Raw genomic sequence first — 8,343 nt, 5'->3', positions numbered from 1 at the left:
GCAATCGTATCTTTTACTTACGTTCACGTATCCGATGGCTCGCGAATATGCATACTTACTGTGTGCAGCATCGTAGAAAATCAAATCAAGCACATACATTCGGACAATACCGGCAAAAGTACCGAGTATTATACCTCACACTTAGAAATTTCACGCTTAAATACTATCAAGGGACGCGGTAGCGTCCCGAAGGCAAGTTTGAGTAAATATATACTTAGAAATATTGCAGGGGCAACAATTCGACGGATCCGACGCCTTCCCCGGTCAACGTATTTCGCTCCCAATCTTGTCGTTCGTCGTGTATTAACTCGATCAGAATCCGTATGCCGCACAACGACCGTTTTTTATGCTGCTCCTTGTACCTGTTGACACGAGCGAGAACTGTTTAAAAACTAAAAACCGTTGCCACAGTACAACACTTTGGACTTTCAAACGATCACAACGCCCAGTGCCTAACTTCACTACGTTAAACGAGCGCCAAGCGCGGTGGCGGCCATCTTCTGCTCGGTTCCCCCACTTTTCGTTGCTAAGCAACCGCCACGGCAGCCATCATATAGTATGTTACGATCATGCCATTAGTGTCCCGTGTCCCGCCATCTTGCAGGCCATGGTAAGTTCTTCCGGCTCTCTTCTACATATGAACGTAATGTAGATTCCTACTAAGTATATTGTCAAGCCTTTCGAAAATTGGTATGGTTATTTCGATTAAGAAACGCCGAAATCCCGATTGTGTTCATTCTCGTTCGTTCCGCGTTGATATCTCGTCGTTGGTTTGATTTAATACATTTTGTATGCCGATAAACCGTTCTGCTTTATCGATGCGAAGCACGGAAAGCTGGTTTAGAACGTTCACGCATACGCTGCCAGGTTATTGGCCTGGCCGCGGTGGGAAAACAGAATCTCTTGCTCATTCACTCGCTAACCGCCGAGCGAGCGTTCGTGTGTTTCTCCTTTCGAACGTTCGCCGCGTACATCGTATTCCTTTTGCTCGTCGGACGGAATTACATCGTGCACGAATAAAGAAGCTAGACGCGTCGCGACGACCGATACTCGATCCTAAAGTGTTCTCATATTCGTTTCTGTGTTTTATCTGTGTTACATCGAATCGTGTGCTCGAATTTTTAACAGTTTGAACGAGAAGTGGAGTTTTTGGACTCTCGAGGCCTGGCTTGCATTTTGGAGGCGACCTGGACGGCATCGAGGACGATCGCAGCAGCATTTTCAGTTTTGTTTCCAAGGTATGCATCCGACAGATCCATTACTCATTTATTTCGTTATAACCAAGCGAAGCATGTAATTTCACTTCCACGTGATGATCGATCTGTTGCCACTTGTTGGCTGCAGAGCATCTGGACATATGTACATCCAGGAATATCGTTATCAAGGTAATTACGGAAGAACAAGGAGATTTAACACGCTCTCTAGCAAACGTTAAGAGACGTTTTACATTTCCATATTATCGTTCTACTCCAGCATCTTTTCGGAGCATCTACTAACGCAGTTGCACAGATTGAAATGTTTTCTCATGTCTATATCTCATTCCGTCTCTCAGTGTTTCGAGCACACGGTGTTCGAACCGGAGTCGGACAAAATGTCTTGGCCACTTGTGGAGTCTCTGATTAACTAAAACGATATTCCAACGACATGAATATCGAACATAAAGAGGAATTAACATTGATTCATCTCGAAATGTTTCGCATTTATTCGCTGATTACAAGACGCGATTACAATCTTATGAATATAATTAACCAACTCTATATAACGTAGTACACGTACTTAGCAGTACAGGTTTTCTATCGTGTTACACTGAATCTCGGCTTACGACGATTACGACGAAATCCGTGATTTGAAAGTAAATATGCAGATATCATTTAACAGGGAACTCACTTCGTTCTTTGCCAAATATTCTTGCTCAAAGTAAGCTGTAAAGTTCCATTGTTTCGTCAGGTTCTATAACGTTTATGGTTTCCCTTGCTCGTGCAACGCCAGCTCGTTATGCGTCCACATTGTTGTTGCGTTATTGGTACCTGGTTATTGCGAAGTGCGTCGGAGTAAGTGAGAAAGTCTCGTGTACAATGAGGATCATTATCGGTAACACTTCTTTGGCGTAATACGACGTATGTATTCTTTTTTCGACTTTTGTAATACGTGTATGGACTGTTGACGACGGCAAAACGCCATAGATTTCTGTCGTTGGCAAATCGAATAAGATCGTATTTTTTTCGAAAACATATCGAGGGTCGTTTCTGTTATATATGTTCGGTTTTGTATACCAAAATAAAATCTTGACGCGAAATAAATTTAGCCGTATCGAAGTGAAAGGTGAAAAGCTGTTTGATCAGTGTAGCCTGAGTGTGGTTAAAGATCGCAGAATCATCTCTTTGAACACGGTCAATCGGTGGTCGAAAATCCATCGGGAGATGGAGGAATCTCTCTCTGAAAATAGATGAACGCCGATAGCCGTAGCTCCTTTGAATCCCATTAGCGGTTTAATAACTCGATGACGTCGTACGAAACGAAAAAAGCGAGCCAGCTTCCTCCTTCGATATTGGTTTCCTTTTGGCTGTCTCGTTATCCCAGTAATCTCGAGCAAAGCTGTTATTTCGCCGGATTCCTTTGTTGCGGGAATACAAAGTTCAGCGTTTTCCCTTCTACGACTGGAACTCAGAAGAAGCTCAGCTTGGAGAATGAACTGCCGACGGGAAAGAGATTGGGAGACGAGGCCTGGAAAAGAGGCTCTATTCTGTTGGAACCGAGTGCCAAGGAATACGTTTAGAATCGATCGGCATTCATTTTCTCTCCGGAATTCTTAGAGGAAATAATTGTCCGCCAGTTTTTCTTCCAGGTATACCACAGCTTTTCCGACGGATTCCATTCACCCTGTTGCGTTTCCTCGAGACTCGACCGGTTTACAGGTATATCTACCTGTAAAATCCACCGCCCACGTTAAAAGCCAGGATTTATCTCTGGCACTCGTTCGTAACGTCCGTTCTCTGTCCCAATGGGATTTCTTAAGCGTCCAGACAGCGTTAGTCGACTCTTCCAGCTCTCGCTACTAAAAATATTTCGCTCGTCATTCGGGATGAGATGCACGTTCGACGATGCCTCATCCTTTCGATTCGTCTTGATTTCTCCGCGACGCGCGGTCGCTAGTATTGAAAAACAAGATAGCAACGAGCGTACATTGACTAGTCATAACCATAACTAAACTGCAATTAACATGCGGTGTAATCGAGCGTCGTTAAACCGTCGCTCGCGCGTTACAGAGTCGACTCGCAATTTCGACGACGCTCGTTTGGATCTTTGTTTACTTCATTTCATTTCATTAGGAAGCCTCGTGCGTTTGAATCCCCAATTATGAGAAATCCCTATTGAATGCCCGTGTAGGAAAATTAAAGATCTACCGGAACAACGTTATCGTTTTAATCGGACGCGCTTCCTCCTCGAATAAATTTAGCCAGCGGATCAAACGATGCTCCCGTCCCCAGTTAAACAGAAAATTAGATTCCCATCTCGTTCGGCGTTGCGTTCCGACAATGAAGTTGCACAATTGTTCCCGTCGGAACGCGTTAGCGTTAGCGCCGTCGTTCCCCTTTTCCCTGGCTTTTTCCTAGCCCGAGATTATTACGCGTTAACACGCAGGAAACTGCTGTTGCCGAATCTTTACCGAGTCACGCTACAAGAAAATTTCCTTTCGTTTCGCGACCACAAATCCGTTTCGTTTCACTTCACGCCAAAAAGTATTTAGTCAATTATAATACACGCACTAGTACGTAATAAAATAGCCATACAAAGTTTATTCTAAACTGATCTTTGAGAAGAGTTCGTGTTCAATATTTGACATGATTGCATCGTTAGAAAACCTATGTCAAAGGTATCGTATAAATTTGGAGTTTACCAATTATTTTACTCCGCGCAAATGCCACGCTTTTCGCAATCAGCGAAGGGTAAATCAACCGATATTGGAGCCGTTCTGCGTATACATACACGCGTACAAAGCCATGCGGTTAAACTCGTCCGTTTGTTTACCGTTCGCGCTCTGCGATCGAGCTTGTTTTTTCAAATCGCAAATGAGTTTCCATCGCCGAAATCATTCTAACATATTTGAAAATTGATTGAGCGCGTCGTCGTACAAGTACGTTCCATCGCAGAACGAAATGAATTTTTTTTGTTCAGTCCTCTCTCCTTCCGGCAAGCGTGTATATGCTGTATACATATTACGTGTCATGGTATAGAGAACGCGTGCGGTTTATTGCGTTAGACAGGAAACCGAGAGAAGAGTATGTGTACGTACGGAGTTATAGTCGACCTGGTTTAGACGCGCCTGTAGGGCGCCTCGGACCAACAGAAAGAGAGTGAAAGAAACCGTTTACCGATTCGAAATGTCACGGACCAGACCGATGAGAATGCATACAAATCGAATGAAATCGATTAAAGAATCCGGCAGAGCTTGTCAGCTGATTTGCCTTTGATCTTTCGTCGAAATCTTCTATGTATTCGAGTGCGCAACAAATGCGATTAGACTTCCAAACTTTCAACCGTGACACGAATCGATCGCGCGCCAGGCGAACAGGTTTATCGCTATACGTTCAAATATTTGCATTACACGTGCTCGTCTCCGGTATGTCGAGGTAGGAGAGACGATGACGATCGTAGAGTCTGGCGTTGCACGCACGACTCAGAAATTAAATCGCGTACAGCTTCTCGGGGACTTTAGAAGCAGGCGCAAAACGCTATGGAATGTCGGTAATGATCGCGGAACGCGTGTAGGTGTTTGTCGCCAGGTTGCTAGGCGAGGGCTAAACGTTTTCGCGAGAGAGCCTTTTGTTCCGTTCAAACTGAAAAGCCTTATGATAATCTTGAATTTAAAAAGTGAAGAACGGTCTAAAATAGACGTAGAGACGTAGATAGGAACATGAAAGAACGATGAATCCAAAGTACGAAGCAGCGAAACAAAAAGGATCGCCACCTTAAATGAAGTATGGTCACCGTGACCATAGTTATCTCGAGTGGAGAAGAGGGTCCTCCGCGCGATAACCGGTGTACGTCTTCTCGGTGAGTTTTCTACGATGAAAACTGGTTCGCGGGTAAGGTCTTTAACCTTCAGCGCGTCCTGACCGCGTGCCGCGTTCCTAGTCTACGAAAGGAGACGAAATTACGGTTCCCAGGTGGAAAGCCGCTGTTTCGCCTCGTCTTCTTCAGCTTTTACGGCACTCGTAAAACAATGCAACAAGATTTTCTCGCTACCGATGTTAAATAATGCCAGGAATCGGTCCGAGGGTGTGCTAGATTCATCGTCGCTCGTAGGAAACGGTTAAAACCATTAGAATAGAGGTGGCAAAAGAGTTTTCTTCGCCTTCTATTCGGAATGCTCGCTCAACTTGACTTGACCGGCTTCGCGTCGCGTTCTATTAATAAATCGTTCGTCCGTCGTGGAATTACGAACAACCTGGTTGTCATTCCCGGTTTAGGACCAGTCCGCGCGGTGTTCCCGAGCGGGTCAGTAGCCTGCGGATCGGAGAAAGTCTCGAAACGAAGGATATAATACCGGTCGGCGACGCCGGAAACGATAGTCGCTGCCATTTCGGCCTCGGGATACCGTCAGCCTCCCAGTGTTTTCACCGGGAATGCACGGAGCTTGGCGCCTCTTGGCGAAATCTCTCCTCTCACTTATCCGTTAGTCCGTGTTACGTGAGCGGGTTTCACGCGGTTCCACGTTACGCGTGAACAGCTTCGATTAAAAATATCCTACAGCGGATCATGTTAAATATGATATTACTAGAAACTCACTTCGACGATTGATTTAATGTACCTACATATATATAATTCTGCCTCGTGAAAAATATGGTTCGAAACTAGTACGATACAACGGATTACCGGGTCGACGATTACCGGCCCAGTTTCCTTCGATTCGTGCTTGCGAGCTTGCGAACGGATACCATTGAACAGTTTCCACGAAAGTCGGTTACGTTCAATTGGTTTTGCTATTAATAGATGGTCGGTTTGCTCGAACAATGCCGCGGACCGAAGAAGGCATTCGATGGTTTAAGTATGTATTGGCTATACAATCAACCCCAAAAGCTTATGAACTTTAAAAAATAGGAAATTTAATGAGTTACATATGATTATTTGGCATTTTATTGATGTTGACAAAATCCGACCATCCCACCGTCGGAACAGCGAACTTTTGGAAAAAAATTTCGTTTTTTGTCAATAACTTCCGAACGGATGGACGTAGGGGGGCATTTATAGAACCATTTCGTAGAGGACGACGAGATCTACAACTTACATGTAAAAATATTTCGCTAGCATCAATAGTTTTCGAGTTATTTGCAAAAAACTGTTTTTTCGTTTTTTGTCAATAACTCGTAAACTATTGATCCTAGCGAAGAACTTTTATATGGAAATTGTAGATCTCGTCGTCCTCTACAAGAAAGGTCTTATGCCATTTTCTCGTAAGTCCAACGGTTTGTGAGTTATGGGCGAAAAACAAAAATTTCGCGAAATCTGAAGGGGTACCCCTTGGAAAAATCTCGGAAAAATTTTTTTTTGTCAAAATATCGAAAAATATCGAAATATGTTCTAAAAAGTGTCTAAAATTCGAGACTTTTTAGGCTTGTATTTCCTCAAGTTAGTTGTTTCTTCCAACATCGCGCATGTACACCAAATAGTGTGCATATAGCAATGCAGACCAGAAAGTTTTCACTGTTGGTTACCATAAGAGTACATGCAAATTTTAAGTCACTATAATTTTTCAAAAAACCCATGAATTGATTAGAAATTTTGCAGGTAGCTTTTTAATAGTAATAGGAATCTATAATAACAAGTTCAACATGCTAGCATTGTTTAAGTGTATAGCCTATACATCCTTAAGCGAATCGGTCTATAGCCGGGGAATCGTTTAATGATATTTCAGCGTACTTGCGCGAAGCGCATGATTCCGTGACTAGGCAACCGATCGGCCTAAATGATAATGCAACGGGTGTACTTTTTTCCAAACGCATCGTTCGATCTATCATTGTGGCGCGAGGAACGAGCAGGCAAACAGCGGATAAGATCGTTGAACAAGGTGATTTATTATCGCGCGCGTGCTCCGATTTATCAGCCGTGTCGCCGAAATGGGGCACATGGTTTGTCGTTAAAACCGCGATGATGCCTCCTCCTCGCTCGGCTATGAATCATCGTTCCATTAAACGTTTCCGAACACTCGAAACTAGCAACGCGATAACGAGCGGTGCGCTTAATTATCCTAGATCGTGGATGGAAGCGCGGCTGGAACGAGCGGCTCTCCAGAAAAGGCTACGAATTTGAAACGCGCCGCGTGAAATCCTGTAACGCTTCCGTGCTGTTCGTTACATGGTCACCGAGTAAGAGGATCGTTTAAGAGGAATGCGCATCCGATTTTTCTTGCCAACGGAGACTCGTCGCGTCGCGAGGTTCAGGCTAGGTTCGATCCAGCTCCCCGCGCCATGTATTTCATTAGCGGATTTCATTAGGCTAATTAGGCCCTCTTGTTACCGGGTTCGTTCGTAATTACGTCGCGGAAACGGTTCGCGGAATCTCGTCTATAGGCCAGAAAATCTATGTACACCTGCCGATCCGTTCGTACCAATTTTTCCTCTTTCCTACAACTGTGTTTTCGATCCACCGTCGTCATTCGCGTCGGCCACTGTTTCACAGGTTGTTAAACTCTTGAAAACCGCTTCGAGTATTTTCGCTGTTCTGTTTGGTCGCAAAACCCGTCGGAAGTGCGAGGTTCCGTCTGTTCTCTACGACTCTTCGAATCTATCATCATCGGGGAGACGGAGGCGTCGTAGTTGCGATTAGAATTATTTAATTGCACGGGTATCGATCTGCCAGTTTTCTGTGCGCGCGTCCAGGTGCGGTGCGCAGGTGTCAACGGGCTGGACAGGTGCGGGACGTAACCCGAATTTCAACGATTCTCGGCACGGCGTTTTCACCGTACCTCGAAATTTCCCTCTCACGGGTAAATAGAGCGAAAAGATAAGCGAGATAGAAGCGTCACGAATTCCTGAACTGTTAATTTCCGCAATTAGGAGCGTAGTTAGCCGAGTACTGTTTAATTAACTGAAATTGCTCGGATCCGTTTAGCGCGCGGATTCGATCCTGTCATGCGGCATGCTCTCCGGGCACCGGGATCGCTTCGGAACAGGGTCTGTTTGATTTCGGTTCGATGCGATCTCGTTGTCCGGTGTTTAGAAAGCGATTCGCGTATTCCCCTTCGTTTTCTCCGTGATTGTAAATCGCTCCTCCTGCTCCTCCCTCCCTCTTCACGTGAAAAACCAATTTCTATTTAAATATCACTCGAATCCGTTCGGCGAA

The 8,343-nt window shown here is 44.8% G+C and overlaps 1 protein-coding gene across 1 annotated transcript in view; it reads left to right on the top strand.

The window, feature by feature from the left end:
- The first annotated feature begins 173 nt into the window (after nucleotides 1–173).
- The window catches only part of dos (daughter of sevenless), a 38,873-nt gene continuing 30,703 nt past the window's right edge, over nucleotides 174–8,343 (top strand). Inside the window, exon 1 of the mRNA XM_026813168.1 lies at nucleotides 174–1,238. The gene's annotated coding sequence lies outside the window, so the exon portion shown is untranslated. The remainder of the gene's footprint in view (nucleotides 1,239–8,343) is intronic.

This window comes from Ceratina calcarata, unplaced genomic scaffold (genome assembly GCF_001652005.2).
Source record: "Ceratina calcarata isolate Rehan_Ccalc_2016 unplaced genomic scaffold, ASM165200v1 scaffold310.2, whole genome shotgun sequence".
Classification (NCBI taxonomy): domain Eukaryota; kingdom Metazoa; phylum Arthropoda; class Insecta; order Hymenoptera; family Apidae; genus Ceratina; species Ceratina calcarata.
This window is presented reverse-complemented; position numbering and strand designations above follow the sequence as displayed.